Source organism: Chiloscyllium plagiosum, chromosome 10 (genome assembly GCF_004010195.1).
Source record: "Chiloscyllium plagiosum isolate BGI_BamShark_2017 chromosome 10, ASM401019v2, whole genome shotgun sequence".
NCBI lineage: Eukaryota > Metazoa > Chordata > Chondrichthyes > Orectolobiformes > Hemiscylliidae > Chiloscyllium > Chiloscyllium plagiosum.
The window spans coordinates 90,595,488-90,615,523 of NC_057719.1; the positions used below are offsets into that span (position 1 = coordinate 90,595,488).

At 44.0% G+C, this 20,036-nt stretch overlaps 1 protein-coding gene across 3 annotated transcripts in view; it reads right to left on the bottom strand.

Moving 5' to 3' along the window:
- LOC122553895 (BRD4-interacting chromatin-remodeling complex-associated protein-like) overlaps nucleotides 1–14,921 on the bottom strand; it is a 92,382-nt gene extending 77,461 nt beyond the window's left edge. For 2 of the 3 annotated variants that reach the window (XM_043698384.1, XM_043698383.1), the window contains exon 1: nucleotides 13,410–14,163. The gene's annotated coding sequence lies outside the window, so the exon portion shown is untranslated. Of the gene's footprint in view, nucleotides 1–13,409; nucleotides 14,164–14,624 lie in introns of those variants that run through there. The other variant, XM_043698385.1, reaches the window with a different exon arrangement.
- Nucleotides 14,922–20,036: the final 5,115 nt, after the last annotated feature.

Consider the following 20,036-nt stretch of genomic DNA (forward strand, 5'->3'; position numbering starts at 1 on the left):
CTATAATAGGGCGACCAGAACTGGACACAATATTCCAAGTGTGGCCTCACCAGGGTTTTGTAGAGCTGCAGCAAAACCTCGTGGCTCTTAAACTTGATCCCACTGTTAATGAAAGCCAAAACACCATATGCTTTCTTAACAACCCTATCCACTTGGCGAGATCTATGCACTTGAACACCAAGATCCCACTGTTTGTCCACATTGCCAAGAATCACATCTTTAATCCTATATTCAGCATTCAAGTTTGATCTTCCAATATGCATCACTTTGCATTTACGCAGATTGAACTCCATCTGCCATTTCTCAGCCCAACTCTGCATCCTGTCTATGTTGCACTGCAGCCTGCAATACTATCAACGGTACCTCCAACCTTTGAGTCATTGGCAAATTTACTAACACACCCCTCAACCTTCTCATCCAAGTCATTTATAAAAACTACAAAGAGCAGAGGCCCAAGAACAGAGCCCTGCGGGACACCACTCAACATTGACCTCCAGACAGAATACATTCCATCTACAACCACTCTCTGCCTTCTGTCAGCCAACCAAATCTGAATTCAGATAGCCAAATCTCCCTGTATCCCATACCTCCTGACTTTATGAATGAGCCTACCATGGGGAACTTTATCAAATGCCTCGCTGAAGTCCATATACACCACATCCCCTGCTCGACCTTTGTCAACATGTCTCATCACCTCCTCAAAGAACTCAATAAAATTTCTGAGGCATGACCTGTCCCTCACAAAGCCATGCTGACTGCCTTTAAGCACGCTATGCTGTTCCAAATAGTCATAAATCCTATCCTCCAGAATCCTTTCCAAAACCTTGCTGACCACAGACGTAAGACTGAGTGGTCTGTAATTGCCAAGGATTTCCCTATTCCCCTTTTTGAAAAGAGGAACAACATTTGCCTCCCTTCAATCCTCCGATACTACTCCCATGGACAGTGAGGAAGGAAAGATCATCCCCAGCAGCTTAGCAACCTCCTTTCTTGCTTCCCGGAGCAACCTAGGATAAATCTGGTCTGGCCTTGGGGACTTATCAATCTTAATGTTTGTTAAAATTTCCAGCACATCAACTTAATCAATCTTGATCTTTTCAAGCCTGTTTCCCAGCTCCTCAAAGTTCTCATTCACAACAAGGTCCTTTTCCTTAGTGAAAATGGAACCAAAAAATTCATTTAGGGCTTCCCCTATCTGCGCAGACTCCACGCACAAGTTCCCTATGCTATCCCTGACTGGCCCTACCTCCTCCCTGATCATTCTCTTATTCCTTACATATGAGGCATAAGTTTAGGGTGAGAGGGGAAAGATATAAAATAGGCAACGTTTTCACACAGAGGGTGGTATGTGTATGGAGTGAGCTGCCAGAGGAAGTGGTGGAGGCCAGTACAATTGCAACATTTAAGAGGCATTTGGATGGGTATATGAATAGGAAGGGTTTGGAGGGATATGGGCCGGGTGCTGGCAGGTGGGACTAGATTGGGCTGGGATATCTGGTCGGCATGGACGGGTTGGACTGAAGGGTTTGTTTCCATGCTGTACATCTCTATGACTCTGTGAGTAAAATACTATTGGGTTCTCCCTAATCCTTTCCACCAAGACTTTTTGTGCCCCTTCCTGGTTCTCCTCAGTCCATTTCTGAGCTCCTTTCCAGCAAGCCTATAATCCTCCAAAGCTGTGCTAGACCCTTGCTTCCTCCACCTTACGTAAGCTGCCTTCTTCCTTTTGACGAGAAGCTCCTCTGTTCTCATCATCCCAGGCTTCTTAAAATTGCCCCTTTTTAACCTGACTCAGAGGAACAAATTTGTGCAACACTCGCAACAACTGCTCCTTAAATAGTCTCCACATGTCTGCTGTCCCCTTTCTGTGAAACAATTGCTCCCAGTCTGTACTTCTCAACTTCTGTCTGATAGCGTCATAAGTTCCTTTTCTCCAATTAAGTATCTTCCCTTGGTAACTGCTCCTTTCCCTCTCCATGTGCATGTTAGGTGGATTATCAATTGTAAAAATGGGTTACAGAGATAAGGAAGGAGTGTGGGTCTTGGAGGGTTGGTGCAGACACGATGTGTCTAATGGCCTCTATCTGTACCTTGAGGTTTCTGTGATTCTATAACTTGCATAGTTAGATCTGCAATGTCCTCGACAAGTCACCAATTAAACTTAAATTGACATCACCCTGTACTTACTTAACAATGAGTTTCAGAGACACATTATGGACCAACAGACCTGAATAGGTTGATTAAAATATCCATAAAATCTTCAAAAATCAATCATCCAACTTAATACCACGGGGATCAACTAATCATGTATTAAAAATGTACATCTATCACAATTACAAATTCTAAAATAATGCCCAATGATTCTCAAAAGAAAATTCCAAACCGCTAAATTCCCCTGAACAAACAGTAATTAAACTTGAAATTACCTGCCCGCTGTTTATTTCACAATTAGTAGCAGAATAATACATTTTATGTTGCATTATGGTAGACATTAGTGAAATAACTTCACAGAGGCCAGTATTCCGTTACTAAGTCTTCTTTTGTTTACACATGCATAGTACCTGCCACGAGTCCAGCTTCCTCAGAGCCAGCTCTCAAAGTTAGCAGAACCTCTGACATTCCTGTTTATTTTGTATTTGTTTTTTTTTCATTTTTTCTATTACCCCCACACTACCGCCTAACTGGTGTAGTGCTTATTGTTGTGTGTGCGCAGGTGTGAGACACAGTGAGAGACACAAGGTGCACGAATCTTTATTCAGTTTCCACCACCAGGAAGCAAAGAAACACCCGAGTGGCCAGTGACAAGCAGTGTCCTTCACATCAAAGGGCAATGCTGTGTGATCAAACAGTGAAGGGGAGGGCAGGGGTTAAATCAAAATAGAGTTGGAGGGGGAAATAATACACTCCACTCCCTGCGGCGCCCAACTCTCCCTGAACAACTCCAGGGTGTTGGTGGACACCACGTGCTCCTTCTCCAAAGACATCCGGGCTCTAACGTAACCTTGGAAGAGGGGCAGGCAGTCGGCCCTAACGACCCCCTCCACGGCCCGCTGCCAGGACCTATTTATGGTCAGTTTGGCCAGGCCCAGGAGCAGACCCACGAGGAGGTCTTCAGACCTGCCTTCCCCCTTCCACACCAGGTGCCCGAAGATCAGGAGCGTGGGACTGAAGTGCAATCAAAAGCAGAGAAGGAGGTTTTTAAGAAAATCAAGAGAGTGCAAACGCCCACACCCAATATGTACATGGTCCACGGACTCCACAGTGTCACAGAACAAGCAGCTGGGCTGGAAATCCGTGAACCACTGCAATTGGTTGCGGTTGCAGGGGACCACTGCATGCAGCACCCTCCAGCCCAGATCCCCCGAGAGAAAGGGGGAGGATCTCCACTGCCCAGTGGCAAATGGGCACGCCAAGGCATGTCCGGGTGGTGGATGAGGGAGAAGAGGTAGATGGTGTGCAGCAGCAGTCGATATGGGGCCCGCTTTTTTACGTCCTTAAAAGGGACAAAACTAAAATTCCGGAGGCGGCTCAGGTTGTGGGGCACAGGTTCCCGGGGGAATTACGGGACCTTGGGGCCAATGTGAAATTCCATCCGGGCGAGGGTGAGCACGGACAGGATTCCACCGCACACCTGAACATCCTCCAACTGGTGCACTACGTCGGGTCCGAGCACCGCCGTTTTAAGGCATCGGATGGCGGTGGCCACGTACCGGACGTCTACCACTGCCCTGCCTGCTATGTCCTGCAGCAGCGTCCAGCCCAGGCCCCCGCCACCCAGCACGTCCCGGACCCTGGTCGCCCTCACCATCATAGCCCTCCCCTCCGACAGCCACTCGAACCCGCGAGTATGGAGGTGCGGATTCCTGAGCAACGGCTCCCTGATGACAGCCGCTACTCCAGCCGGAGGGTAGGCGCGACGCGATTCGAACATATTCAGACAGTGATCAGGTCCTGGTAAAAGACAGGCAGCGTCCTGAGGGCGACCTCCAAACCGTCATGGTCAACAAACAGGAGCGGCATGTTGTAGTTGAGGTTATGCACCTGGCACCTAGGAGGAGGCCTAATGTAAGGGTATCGCTTCAAGGTCTGAAGGCGGAACGTCTCGACCTGGGTGCGGATGCACACCAGCGACTGACCGCCCTCCTCAATAGGGAGACTCAGAACCTGCGCAGCGACCCAGTGCATCTTCTTGTCCCAGAAGAAGTCGACCAACGTTCTCTGGATGTCAGCGACAAAACCAGGAGGAGGGACCAAAGGATCAGCTGGGTCATTCCGGTTTATTTTTCTTTTTTAGGGATGGACGGTAAATACTGGCTTGGCCCGTGATGTCCACATCCTTTGAAATGAATAAAATGTGATGTTGTAAGCAATGAAATCAAAGTGATGGAGCCAAATTCCAAGGTTTTCATGAGTGATAGAAGGCAGAATTCTATTGCTAACTGTGAAAAAAAAATAAAATGCAACATCAAACGCACAGTTTTGTCGAAGAATTTAAATCTTCAGTTCTCAGTGAATAGTTGCCAAGTTGCTTTTTCATGAGACACTGACTCAGATGGTCGGGGAGACAGGGAGAGGTTAACAGTAACCTTGCTGTTCGCAGTCCCTGATACTTTCCGTCTCTGTTTACTCAAAGCAGCTGCTGATATTGGTTCATTCGTGTATTCCTGAGTCTGCTCCATTGTCCTTCCAGAGTGAATACCCTAGAGGCAGCCTTCCGTCTCCCTATTGGTGATTCTATCAGTCATTTGTACGGTCAATTTTGGATTTGCTAGATGCTGAGTAGTTGGCCACTTTCAGTCTTTAGAGCCTGGTGACCAGTATTCTGTTACCAAGTCACCCTTCATTTTACACTTAACACTGATCCAGCGCCCTCAGAGCCAGCTCTCAGAACATTCCTGTTTATATCTGTCAGCCAGAGCTCCCTGATTGGACTAGATTAATAGCCCAATCAGGGAACTCATATTCTCTGAGGTCCAGCTGGCTAACTTCATTACAATCACTACATCCCTCCCCTTCTAAGTCTGTAGCCTCTCCTGGAGTGTTTTCGCACTGGGTCCGGTTCCTCCAACACAGCCCCAGAGACAGGTGGTATGTACCAGACCATAATCCATCTCTTGTACCTGGAGCGAGTTGGAAGAAATTCTTCCCCTTCTTCAGGCGGTAAAGGTGTCAAGGCTGTGACATCTACCACGTCCACCTAGACTCCAATGTTTCTTCAATGCCAGATGGAGAAGGACAATCAATGAGTTCCAAAAACCTTTCCAGCTGTTCTGAGGGACTGGATATGTTTTGCTCCTCCCTGTTTGTGAGTTGCAGCTTTCGTGCTTGTTCAGGACCGCCTCAACTATCTGAACTTTGTATGCCATGGGACCTGACCTCATGTCAACCATACCTCTATCCCATGCAAGGCCATTTCCATGGTTTTGAGGCAAAACTTTGTCCCCTGAATTAAACTGCCTTTCTCACTTAGAATAGTGTTATGTCCGACATTTGTATTCCTGATACCATTTCACCCTGACCCCCTTGTTCAGGAAAATCAGATTTAATCTCGTGCAAAGTCTATTCAACATGAGCAACTCTGCTGGTGCTATCTCTGTAGTTGCATGAGGGGTGGCCCAATAATCAAATGGGAACCAAAGTAGTTTGGTGTCCAGTGAAGCTGTAGGCTGATTCTTTAAGCCGATCTTCAAAGTCTGGATCGCTTTTTCCACCAGACGAAGATGATGGATGGTATGGAGCTGTTCTTATATACTGAATGCCATTTGATTAGATTCCCTACAGTATGGAAACAGGACCTTCAGCCCAACAAGTCCACACCGACCCTCCGAACAGTAACCCACCCAGACCATTCCCCTATCCTATATTCATCCCTGAAAAATGCACCCAACACTACGGGCAATCTAGCATGGCTAATTCACCTGACGTGCACATCTTTGGATTGTTGAGGAAACCGGAGCACCTGGAGGAAACCCACGCAGACACGGAGAGAATGTGCAAACTCCACACAGACAGTCGCCCGGAGCGGGAATCGAACCCAGGTCCCTGGCGCTGTGAGGCAGCAGTGCTAACCACTGAGCCACTGCGTCACCCATCAATTGACTATAGGAAATAATCAAATTCCCAAAAGTAAGTGATGGCCCATTGTCTGTGACCAACATTTCCCGGAGCCCATATGTTGCAAAAGATGCTCACAGCTTTTTTAATCATCCCAGCATTTGAAGAAGAAACTTTATGCACATCCAACCACTTAGAATGGGTATCCACAATGACCAGGAACGTTGAGTCCATGAAAGGGCCAACATAATCGAAATGTAACTGAATGAAGGGTTTACCTGGCCACTTCCACAAATATGAGGAAACTGTTGGCAGTAATGTTTATCCTTATTGGCACTCTGGGCACTGCCCCACCAAAGGGGCTATGTCTACATCCAATCCTGGTCGCCAGACATTACTTCTCGCAAGCATCTTCATTTTGGAAATCCCTGCATGCTCTGCTCGAATTCAGCCAGCATCTGGCGGAGATCTTTTCTTGGAACAATCACTTTTGCTCCCCTTAATACAATGCCAAAAAGTTTCAATTCTGGTCGTGATGATCCTTTTGTTTCATCCATCACCAGCTCTTTTAGTTTTGCTTGGACCAGATCTTTTTACGTCCACAGTCTGACTGGAAGGATGTCCAGAAAGTTTAAAACCTTAACCGACTCTTTCAGTGGCATCATTCCTGGTGGTGAATCTGCATGGTGGCTCAACACATCTGCATTTGCTGCTTGACCTCCTGGTATTCCAACAGAAAACTGTACACACTTAGAAATGACAGCCCACTGCTGAATTCAACCTGAAGCTAAGGGAGGGCACGGCCTTGCTGTCTTTGAGTAGTCCCAGCAGAGGTTTGTGGTCTGTTACTATTACAAATTTATGTCCGTAAAGGTATTGGTGGAACCTTCTCACACCAAAGATAACTGGCAACCTTTCCGACTCTATCTGGATATATTTGCACTCTGCATCAGCCAAAGGCCAAGAAGTGTACATTATTGGGAATTCCTCTCCATTGGACCGTCTGTGAGCCAACACTATCCTGATACTGTACAGAGAGACATGACATGTCAACATCAGAACTCGTTTGGGATCATATTGTGCCAACGCCTTAGATGGTGATTGCTGCTTCTTCACTTCCCTAAAGGCTACGTCTTGGCTACGAGACCATTTCAAAGGCTGACCCTTTTTCAATAGCAGATGTAAGGAGACCAGGTTATGTACAAACTTTCCATAATAATTAACAAGCCAAGGAAAGATTTAAGCTCCAGTTCAGATGTGTCAGCAGGGGGGGACCTTTAATCACCCTCATTTTATCTTCCAATCAGTGTTGCCTGATCTTGTCAATTCTTTAGACCAAGTAGGTCTCTTGAGGTGGCTGGAACACACATTTTTCACCTTGTAAGATAATGCCCACTTTAGAGAAATGTTTAAACACTATGTCCAAGTTTTCTAAATGTTCTTTACTGGTTTTCCCTGTTGCTCATATACCATTTGGATAAAAAGTGATCTGGGCTAGACCTTATAAAATGTTCTCCATTGTCCGCTTAAAAAAAAGGCACCGGCTAATGAAGCTCCAGATGACAGTCTCCTATATGGCACAAATCTTATGGGGTAATAATTGTAGTATACGTATAGGAATCCTTATCTAAATGCAATTACAAATACACATGGCTCATGTCCAGCTTTGTGAGGACAGCTCCCCTGCCAAATTTGTGTATAGGTCCTTTATGCGAGGGATCAGGTATTTATCCAGCTGCGAGAAGTGTTTACCATTTGTTTAAAATCCCCACAGAGGCAACTCTCCCTGCTGGGTTTCACAATCGGTACCACTTGTACTGCCCACTCCTGCACTGGACTGGTTTGATGATTCCTTTGCTTTCCAGCCTCCTGATTTCTGCCTCTACTTTTGCACGCAAGGCAAATGGCACTGGGCGTACCTTGCAGAATCATGGAATTGTTTCCTAGTCAACATGCAAGGTGGCCCTGGCTCCTTTGACAGTCCCTAGATCTTCACAGGTACTTAACTAGGACTTCACTTCGGTAGCCATTTTCTAATTGAAAAATGTTGAGCCAATCAAGATGAATCTTTCTCAACCAATTTCACGCCATCAGACTTGGGCCCAAGCCTTTTACTACATCAATCAGTGGTAACTGAACCAGCTGCTTCTCTTACATGACCGGTATCAAAGTTGTACCTTTAATTTGGAAATACTTCCCAGTATAGATTCTCAATCCAGCCGAGGTCTTAGACAAACTTAAAGATTGGAGACCAGAGGGAATTTTGTTTAGGACTGGTACTGCATTCACTGAAACAGCCGTGTTCGTATCAACTGCCATTAGAACCAGATGACCACTTAACCAGACACTTATTTTGATTGATTCTGATTTGGTTGTTGCTAAGCAATTTAATTGTTTAAAGCCGATGTAGATGCATTTTCCAGAGTGTGCACTCTCCTGAATACCAGCCTACGAGCTCTCTCTTAACCAATTCAGGCCTTGCAGGACTCTTTTGCTGTCTTGAGTCCGCGCACCGGCAGTAACTCCAATGGCTTGCTGGCCTAGATCCTGAAGAAAATATTCACCATTTATTGAAGTTTGGCATTGTTGTGGGGTTTTGCTATGGCTGACCTAGAATCCCTCTGTTCAGGTTATGCCCTGAGTGAGGCTATGTAATTGCCTTCACTCATGTGGCATCTCCCAAGCATAGTTGGCCTGGCGAGAGTGTCATTTGCCTTGTAAGTCATATGCTCAACTTGCCACATTTTCTAATGAGAAAGCCAGTTGTAGTGCCTGTTTGAAGTCCAGTTGTTCTTCAGCTAGTAGGCTTTTGCATAATTACACCATTAAATCCACATACCAAATGATCTCTCGACATCTCATTAAGGGTTAAATCATAACCACACACCTCTGCCAGTTGTCTTAACCTTGTCAAAAATCCCGACACAGATTTCCCTGGTTCTCAAATAGCTAAGTAATACCAATAGCATCTTAGAATTAGATGAGACTTGGGGTCATAATATTCTTTAATTAAATTTGTCAACTCTTGAAAGGTTTTAGTATCTGGCACCTCAGGAAATGTCAGGCTTCTAATACCTGAAATAGCTGCGAGCCCGCAAGTTGTCAGAATTACTTGTTGCTTTTTATCTGCCCCAAAGTCAGTTGCCCAGAAAAATGATTATATTTTTCCATGGCAGGATCAAACAAGTCAAGTTGCCTAAATAATGGCATGATGCCAGAAAAGCTTACCCTAACTGAAAGACAACCACTGTGAGTGAATTTCTTTAGGAGCATATTTTCCCCACTCTTGCTGCCACTGAAATAACTTCACAGAGGCTGGAATCCCATCACCAAGTGACCCTTTATTTACAAATGCATCGTACTTGACATTGGTCCAGCTTCCTCAGAGCCAGCTCTCAGAGTGAATAGAACCTCTGACACTTACATTTATATCTTCAACCAGGGGTCCTTGATTGGACTAGATTAACAGCCCAATCAGGGAATTCATATTCTATGAGGTCCACCTGGCTGACCTCGTTACAGTGAGTTCATAACATACATACTCCATTCATCACAATTTTATTATATGTACAAAGTATTTGTCACCTTCTACCATAATAGCATCTGTCTTTAAAAAAACAATATATCAGTGAATTTCCATAAAGGATTATGGGCAATCAGGCAATACACAGAACAAATCTAGAGTCTTTCCTAAATGCCAAAAAATAAAAGTAGTCCTATCGGGTTGATTTCATCTGACATTCAGCTAGGAGTTTAGAAGCAAAGAAAATGTTTAATTTCCCTTCACCAACTGCAATTCTTTATTCAATTCATCAAGGATGTCCCTTGATTGCAGCCCCTAATTTAAGGAAAGGGTGGTCAGACTTCATGCTCCTGATCCCTTGTGGAAGTGTGCATGTATGCACATTAGATCCGAATCAGCTCAGGTTCCGTTACACAGTGAAACTGTACCAAGAGTACTGTACTCAGATCTGGTCCCCTTGTCTAAGGAAAGCTTTATGTACCAACATACAACAGACATTCACCAGACTGATCCCTGGGATGGCAGGACTCTATGAAATGTTGGGGCCATAGCTAGAGTATTGTGTACATTTCTGGAATCACATTATAGGAGGGATGTGATAGCTCTGGGGAGAGTGCAGAGGAGATTTACCAGAATATTGCTTAGGCTGGAGAGTTTCAGTTATGAAAGAGAGATTGGACATACTGATGTTCTTTTCCTTAGAGCAGAGGACATTGAGATGTATAAAATTATGAGGGACACAGATGCAAAGAATAGGGGAGACAGGAAAAAACTTTCCCTTTAATGGAGGGATCAATGACCAATGACATTGATTTAAGGTAAGGGGAAGAAGGTTTGGATGGGATGTGAAGAAAGACTTTTTCACCTGGAGTGTGGTGAGAATCTGGAACTCACTGCCTGTTAAGATGGTAGAGACAGAAACCCTCATAACAATTACAAAGTATTGTAATGTGCACTTGCAATGCCAATGCATACAAGGTTATGAGCCAAGTGATGGAAAATGTGATTAGAAAAGTCAGGAGACTGTTTTTTACTGATGTGGATGTAATGGATCCTTATCTGTGATGTAGATCTCTATGATTCCATGAACATCCACTGGGGAGAGAGATTGGAGAAACTGGACATGAATTCTCTAGAGTTTGAAGAATAAGAAGTGATCTCTTTGAAACTTACAAAACTCTAATAAGGTACGACAGGGCAGAGGCTGAAAGGATGTTTTCCGCTCACCGAGGGTGTCTAAAACCAGGAGACATAGTCTGAGGTTAAGGGTTTAGACTGAGAAGGAATTTTTCCACTCAGAGGTTGGTGGATATTTGGAATTCTCTCCCCAGAGGGCAGTGGAGGTTCAGTCATTGAGGAGGTTCTAGACAGAATCGGTATATTTCTACTTATTAATGATATCAAGAAGCATGGAGATTGCAGGGGAAAGTGGCAATAAGGTGAATGATCAGCCTTGATCTAGAATCGAAGTTCAGACTTGATGGGCTGAACAGTGTATTCCTGTTCCTATTTTTCTAAAATGTTCCTAAGGTTGTCTTTGGACCAATAGCAACCACAAAAACCAGTTACCGGCAAAAGAGTCGAATGTCTTGCAGATGGATCGGGAGGGAGGAGAAAGTTAACAAAAGAAGTATTTTATTTTAATTGCAAACTCAATCAGCATGTAATATAGTTTTCTAAATTGAGATAATTATTACTTTTATCAATTAATAAATTGATCCTCCAACTTAAAAGGTTTCGTTTATCCTATCTCTGGACTGCTAGATTAATAAAGTCAAAAGTCATGCCATGAAGTACAGTCACCTCACCCCATTATTAAGGCAAGAGATTTCTCTGGAGGCCAAAGAATGTCATAGAGTCATACAACATGGAAGCAGACCGTTCAGCCCAAGTGTGATATGAGAAACAGGTTACCCAACCTGTGCAGAGCAAGCTTCCCACAAACTGAGCTAAATATTTAAAAAAAAACAAATAATTTCCAGTGCTGGAGATCAGAAACAAAAACAGAAATTGCTGGGAAAACCTTTTCAACAATTTCTGCTTTTGAGCTAAATATTCAGATCACTTATTTTCTCTTCCCCCATCCAGAGATTTTGGTTGTTTGGATAGATATTCACGAGGACACTAGGGGAAACAACCTAACTGCCTCAGTTCCAAGTCTGACTAGTGACGCATCCCTTCATTAACCCTCTGCATTCTTGGACTTGACTATGTGCTCAAGCCGTTGGAGTGGGGTATTCGATTCAAAGAGTTGCTACTGTCAGCCAGCCACATCTTTCCATGTGTTGGAAACATGGGTTCACCCTGGGTCAGCACATCAGGTGAGGTCAGGAGCAGGCTTGTTCCCTAAACTGGCAGAGACAAAAAACATTGGCTGGAGCAAAAGACTGAGTAAGGACTGAAAGCCAAGATGTTCTACTTGACGCCAGTCACTGCACTCACTGGGGTAGTGAGGGCCAGTGGTTGAATCTGTGAGGTATAAAATCTCAGTATTGAAATTAACTTTAGATTTCATTCAGAAATGTTTGACTGTTGTCATCCACAGTGTCATCTTACTACCTTACCCTTTTCGTGTGATAATGCACCTTGAAGAGCTAGCAAATCTGATAACAATGTGATACTGAGTCACATTCCAAGAACGTGAACTAGAATTAACCATGTGCCTGCTTAAATTACAGGAGGAGTTTTTAGGAGCATCTTACAGAAGGAGACAGAGAAGGGAGAGTCACAAAAGAATTACAAAGACTTGCAGAGTTTCCCAAAGTGAGGGTCAGATCTGAGCTCTGAGGGATCATTGGCTGCTGCATGTGGAGCTCCGATAAAATGATTAAGTTCAAACAGGCTCACCCCCAAACCCCTACACCTCACTCTGGGGTCACAACCACTGATCCCCAGGACTGCCCAATGGTGGATGAGCTGAGATGTCAGAAGGTCAGGGCATCACTGCATGTGGCAGATGGCACTGAACTCCACAAACGAAACACTGGCAGCTTTGACTCAATTTCTCATTGCAGCCCATAAAACTCCTGAAATCCATAGTCAGGAGTTTCAGGATCATTAAGCATACAGTTTTATAGAGAAGGAAGCTCGCAAAGATAGTGAATCAAGTGTGATTGCACAGTACAATATGGAACAACGACAAAGACACCGTAGATCCCAGATCCATGATGCAGATGTGCATCTGACTTTGTGCAGAGTGTGTTTTGTTTTGTAATAACACTGTAAAGGCCGACCGCTGTATTCGCAGAATTGTTTGCGGGTTCAGTTATCCGCGGTTTACCGCAGCCCGAACATATTCCTGATAACATTGCAGAACCAGGGACCTGTCGGGAAGGTAAATTTCGCTCCTATCTGTGGTTTCGGGTTTCCGCGCGGTAGGTCTTGGATCGTATCCCCCGCGGTTACGGGGTCTACTGTATATTAGTTGTCCTAGACATATGATCCTTTGCATGGAATAGACCTTCGGAGGTAGTGTCCCTATCCCTGGGACAGAGAGGTCCGCGTTTAAATCCCACCTGCTCCAGGGGTATGTAATAACTTCTCTGAACACGTTGACTAGAAAAAAAGTTAAATTGAAAAAAAACATAAAACAAACGAGAGGGGTTTCACTGTGTAAATCTAAGTAGTTGTAAAACTTCCACCCAATCAGACAGAGAACAGCGATGCGGTAAGATTTAAGACGAATCTGGCGGCCGTCGATTTCCAATTCCTCCTCATCCATGAAGCAGCCAAAGAGAGACCAGACTGGGAAAGTCTGACCTGATCCAGAGGCCAAGAGGGAGAGAGAAAACACACACACACACCAGAAAAACTCCGACCACTATGCACGTACCATGCTCAGCCAAAGCCAGCCTCTCGAGGCCAACACAAAAAGAAAGCAGTCCGGGCTACCGAATCCGTGTCGATCTCGTACAAGAGAAGCCCCTGAGAATACCGTGGCCTGGAGACATCTTGTTATGTTCATTCGAGGAGCACAGAGAGAGAGAGAGAGTCATTTTTGTAAAAGGGGCAATTACATTTTGCCCACCCCCAGATATAATCATTCCTAATTCATAATCATTAATAAATACATTCCGAGTTTCAGCACTGTGGATGTAATAAAAAAATAGGGTGTGGTCTCGTTTTTTTTGACATAAATAGTAACATTGGCAGTGTTTCATTGCACCATTTTGTTTGCAAATATGGGCTCCGCTTTATTTACAACCAAAGCGTTGTCCTGCTTTCAGATCGTTTGCAACAAGCGTTCCAGGGCCCATCTTTTCGCTTGTCTCTGCGCCAGCAGTGAGCAATACTGGTACACATCTCCCCATGGACGGAATGAAAGCGGGGGGGGCGGGGGAGAACGACAATGTTTTGCTTTATTTACAAATTGCTCGAGCTGTACAACTCTGCGGAATTGACAGCCAAGTTTGCCGCATTGCTGGATGGGGTACTCGGGGACGCCGTCAACGCTACAGCCAAGTCGCTGAGCTGCAGCCACTGTTGTGTTGACTTGCAGGTGGAATCACAGGGACTTTTTTTGGCAGCGAACATTCTTGGAAAGCCCACCACTTCAGCTTGAGTAGAAGGGAAAAAAAGAGTGCGAATCTCAGCGAAATCGCCGCTTCCCAATAAAAGGCTGGAGAGGAGCCGTCCCTGTTTCCCACTCCAGGCTCTGAGGGGAGGTGACAAGGCACAAAGAACTGCTTCAGGGCTGCAGGCACTGGCCTTTGTTGTCAGACTCTGGTTTGTTTTCTCCCCATGCTCAGAGTCTGCAGTATCAGCACTGACTGGCACCTTGTGAGAGCTGACACTGCTCCCATAATGAACTCCAAATGTCAGAGAGGCGGGGGTGGGGAGAAAATACAATCCAACAACTGCTCCCTAGGAGAGGGCAGTCTGCTGGCTATGTATCAGGGCTGATGGTTTGTGTTTGTGTGTGGGGGGTGGGGGCCGGTAGGCAGTCCTAACATTTTAAATATATGTTGCACTATCGTCACTGGAACAGGGAGAGAGATACATTATGCGCACAAAAACATTGTAGCTCTTTATATAAAAAAAGACTCACCGCCAATGTGGTTTGTCTTGTCAACGGGGTTTCTTCGCCATCACTTCAGGGGCTGGGGTGGGGTGTGTAGAGTTAAAATGCCAGGAGAGGTTGAGTACTTGACGTCCTGAACTGCAGCCTCCCCACACAGGCAGCGCTGGAGGGAGAGCTCTGTGAATACTCCCAAGGATTTCAAAGACTGGGGGAAGCGGTCTCTTGAGCTTCTGTTTCTGACATGCTTCGCTGTAGCAAAAGAGAACGCGGGCGCCCAGAGCAAAGACATGTATATTCAACTGAGACACCTCGGGATGGTCCCGGAGAAGTTTTAACACTAGATCTCACGGGGTGGTATTCAACCTACCAGAGGGATCTACCAGAAGATAGATCTACAGCATGTGGTCTCTCTTTCAAGGAGATTGTTTCAGGAAACCCCCGCATATCAGTAGGGGATCAGGGGTCAGGGGATGTTGGTATTAACTCAGGGCCATAATTCCATACAGACTATTGGCTCCGCCAAAGCTGATTGGCAGGCGTTTGGACTTATTAACTGAAGAAGTCATAGCATCGAAGACAATCTGACTTACTCTCTCGAGGAGCAGGGAGGCAAGAGGGACTGTGTCTGTAAGAATTAGAGGTCCAGAGAGACTGTGACTCATGGGGAAAGGTTGGACAGTCTGGGCTTGTTTCCTACGGACTTAGAAGAGTGAAGGAATGATGTTATTAAAGTGTATAAGATCCTGAAGTGACAAGCTGGATTTGGAAAGGTTGTGTCCTTTTGTGGACTGAGACTAAATCTAGAAGGCACTATTTCAAAATTAAGTGTTGGCCTTTAGCACAGAGATGAGGGAGATTTTTTTCTCTGAGGGTTCTGTGACTTCAGGACACTGCCTCAGAAGGCAGATAGACTGTTAAGCAGAGAATTGAGGTATGTTTACATGTGTCTTTGTGTAAATGTATGTATGTGGCCCAGTGGGTAGGAGCGATGCATGAGCCTGGACAGTGAACTCTGTAAGAGAAAGTGAGGACTGCAGATGCTGGAGATCAGAGCTGAAAAATGTGTTGCTGGAAAAGTGCAGCAGGTCAGGCAGCATCCAAGGAGCAGGAGAATCAATGTTTTGGGCATAAGCCCTCCTCATTCCAGAAGAAGGGCTTATGCCCGAAACGTCAATTCTCCTGCTCCTTGGATGCTGCCTGACCTGCTGCGCTTTTCCAGCAACACATTTTTCAGCTAGTTACACTCTGTAACCCTGTGAGATTGATCCAGAAGAACATAATCAGAAAGCCTGTAGTTGCAGGTTGGAGTTGAGTGGTATCACATTGTTACTTTGCATTAATCTTGTCTTCTTTCAGCTTCTCCTATTTTCCTTGTGGTCACCACGATGCTGAAAGATCACTTTTCCCGATCTGGTTCTGTCAGTCACCCATTCCTCACCCAATCCTGCTACATTAAATCTCTTGCCACCACAACCTTCTCTCTGGCCCTCTTCCTTCCTAGCGTTCACATTTCCCATCATTTGCCTCACCTCATTTCTTCTCTATTTGCAACAGAGAACCTGACATTTCAGTTTCTTCTTCATGATTTTCTTCAATGCTTCCACAATCTTCACTGGCCACATTAAGTTTATAACTTTAACAAATATAACAATTTATTATTGTGTATATATAATTATAACATTTATTAATGTAATTTTAGCAAAACACAAGTTTAAAAAAGTAATTTAGTTATTATCTACAATCTAAATTCCAGTCTTCTTTGATCATAACCCCACGCCCAGGCAGACTGACAAACACAGTTAAGGATAAACTAAAAAATAAAATAAGACATTTGTATTTTGCCAGTGCAAAGACAGTTCTAAACAATTGATACACGATCTTCCTGAAATCCTTGGACAATGCATTGTTCTCAGGCATATAACAATATATCTTGCTTGAATTCCAAAGTCATTTTTACTCCATATAGTCTCAGCAGATTTCTAGAAATATTTACTCTTCTTACAGATGGATTCCTTTCTCAGAATCTTTGACAATTTGATAACTAGACAGAGAGCAGTATCAAGCAGCACCATCTCTGGAAATTTCCAAAAATCACACAGGCTCCTGCCAAAACCCAGTTAGTTTTCCCTTAATTAACTAATTCAACATCCAACCAGCTTCCAGCCCTGAGAAAAAAAATTGGGAGGACTGGTGTATAGAAGCTCAAACAGTAGCCACTCTGTACAAAAGACTGTAAATCAACAAATAAAAGGACCATGTAAAAAGCAATAATTATGGGTGACGTTAGTCTTCATGTTAATTGGGTTAATCAAGTTGGAAAGGGTAACTGACAACAAATAGCATGCATTAGGGATAGTTTCCGAAAGTCTCTGGCGATCCAATCTATCTATGCCTTTCATCATCTTGTACACCTCTGTGAGTCACCTCATCCTTCTTTGCTCCAATGAGAAAAGCCCTAGCTCCCTCATCCTTTCTACAAAAGACACAAAATCCAGTTCAGGCAGCATCCTGGTAAATCACCTCTGTACCCTGTCTAAAGCTTCCACATCTTTCCTATAATGAGATGACCAGAACTGAATACAATATTCCAAGTGTGGGAAAGTTTCTGAAAGCAGGTTTCATTCAGAAAGTGGGGAGGCATGGAATGCAAGGAAATTTGGCTATCTGGATACAGAATTGGCTGGCCCATGGAAGACAGAGGGAGGCAGTAGATGGAAAGTATTCAGTCTGGAGCTCGGTGACCAGTGGTGTTCCACAGGGATCTGTTCTGGGACATCTGCTCTTCGTGATTCAAAGGGACAGATTAAAACGGTTAAAAAAGCAGCACTTCCTTTCACTCCTTCTAGATTCTCACCTGCATCAAATTCCCAAGTTATTATTCATACTGTATCATATTTTGTGTGTTGGCAAAATCTATCCACTTGGATAGAAAGCTGACGGCTCACAACCAAGTTGCAACTGCTAAACTGTCTTTTCTCCACACTAATTAACACTTAGTCACTTTCAGTTGGATTGTCACACAAGCCTGGCACTAACTTTTACATAATTTGTGGAAAATTCAGTAGATTGACAGGAAGGCTAAATTATTTTGGGAAATAATCAAGCTCCTAAAGACAACACGTGACTCGTCAGATCCCTCCGAAGGGTGGGAGAAAGTTTTATTGACAGAGTACTCTTGGGTTAGTGAAAGATCTCAATTGATGCAGGTAGGGAAGCATAAGTAGTGTTGATTTGATGGGAATTGATTATGTTTAGGCCTAAATGGTATTTTCTTCGCCTGGCTACTTAAACACTTTTAAGTGTACAGAGGGCAATGCAGATCAACTTTAATCTTACCAGCACACTCTTCAGCACAGAAATTCCTTTTCAAATGCCCACTAGGTGGCAATCCACTGAGCCAAGCGAAAAAATGTACCTGTATTCCAATAACTTCCCACTTTTTACAGATTTAAAGAAGGTATTATATTTTAAACTAAACAAAAACCAAAAGAACTGTAGATACTATAAATCAGAAACAAAAACGGAAATTGCTGGTAAAGCTCAGCAGGCCTGGCAGCATCTGTGAAGAGAAATCAGAGTTAATGTTTCAGGTCCACTTTCACTTTAAGTGTCATATATGTAAGACCTTAATGGTGCAATTTGCATGTTAAGAAAACTTGTGGGAAATTACTTTCTATGTGCAAGATAGGTGGGGGTACTTTAAATTGAGGTTAATGCTTTCAGGTTGCATAAGAACATAGGAGTGTGCTAACCTTCAAGCTTGCTCTACCACCATTCAGTAAGAACGTGACCGATCTGATTGTAATCTCAATTCCACTTTCCTGCCCACCCTCTCATTCTCTCAGGGCAACATAAGGTAGGCTGGGAACTTTTCAGGATCCAAAGTGGCAACTTTGTGGTTTGCACAACATGCAATGAGAAATGTTGTGAACAGGGTGGCCAATAAATAATGTGGCGTTTGGTTTCTGTTCCAGTGTGATGCTAACTGCTGAAACTATAAGTCCCAAATATTGACAGATCACATTAAACAGTTATCACTTCGGCTGTTAACAGCAAGCAAGCTGTACCCAAACTGTACCCAAACAGCCCTGAATGGCTTAATGAAAAATACCGTGTCTAAAATAAGACAAAATCAATTTCCAGCATTCTGTGAAATTGTAACCTTAAGGAATATGCTCAGTTCCAAGCAACTTCTGATTGTTTCAAAATGTAGGTAACATTCAATTCTGCTCAGTAATAGGACAGGGTCTTTTTACAAGGGTTTTGATATGTCACTCAGAATAATTGAGGATGTTCTTGAAAAGGACCTCAAAGACTACAGACAGTGAGTTGGAGGAAGGAAACAAACACAGACGTAGACCCCATATTAGGGATGCTGCAGTGATCTGTAATGCTGGGATGGAAACTTAACTACATGGATCCAATGCAGGGGACTCATTGAGGAATCAAGAGTAATTGGATGGCTCTGTGCTGTTCAAGCTCAGTAAGAAATTCTAGGGATTAGTAGGCAGCTAAGTGTTGGAGTCAGGAATTGACAAAAGTCCTGGAAGCAGAAAAAAATGGGAACATCACTGGCTCTGTGTTGGAAGAAGCCATGAGGGTAGGACTGCTCAGTGATGCAAGCTCTTAGTGAAGAGATATGTTGTAAATAAGTTCTGGAGTGCGGTTTTGGAGACCAGGGCAGCACAGACCATGAAAAGGAGGGTGATCGATCAGAATACAAAACAGATTTTGAGCAGCTCATGGAGGGAGCCTTAAAGTTGGATGGAGAGAATTGAAGAATTGTAATTGTTTGTGAAGTTACGTTAGATTGGTTTACCCACGGTGACCTTAAAATCTGAAGGGAATGGGGGTTTCAGAGGCAGAATTGCTGAGAAATCTTAGAGATTTGCTTTCATGCCATTTGGCCATTGATGTGTCTTGTGGGTATTCAATCATAATACATTATCTACATTTACCACATGTTAATTCTTGGTGTTAGAATATAAGTTATACATATATTGTACATTATACTACTGTTCTGTTGTTGCAAAGTAAAGTTTATTGTTTGTGCAAAACTGTGGAAAGTTGTGCTTTTATTTCCCCAGGGTCTCACATTTTTTCTACTTTTAAAAAAACTTACTAGTCCCGAGCCAGATTGTAACATACATTTATCAGTCAAGTCCAGGTTCGAACATTAAAGTAACATTGGATGCAAGTGTCCAATTGGGCAAAAGATAAATAATAATGGATGTGTCAATAAATATACTGATAGAGGTAAAACCAATGACTGCAGATGCTGGAAACCAGATTCTGGATTAGTGGTGCTGGAAGAGCACAGCAATTCAGGCAGCATCCAAGGAGCAGCAAAATCGACGTTTCGGGCAAAAGCCCTTCATCAGGAATAAAGGCAGTGAGCCTGAAGCGTGGAGAGAGAAGCTAGAGGAGGGTGGGGGTGGG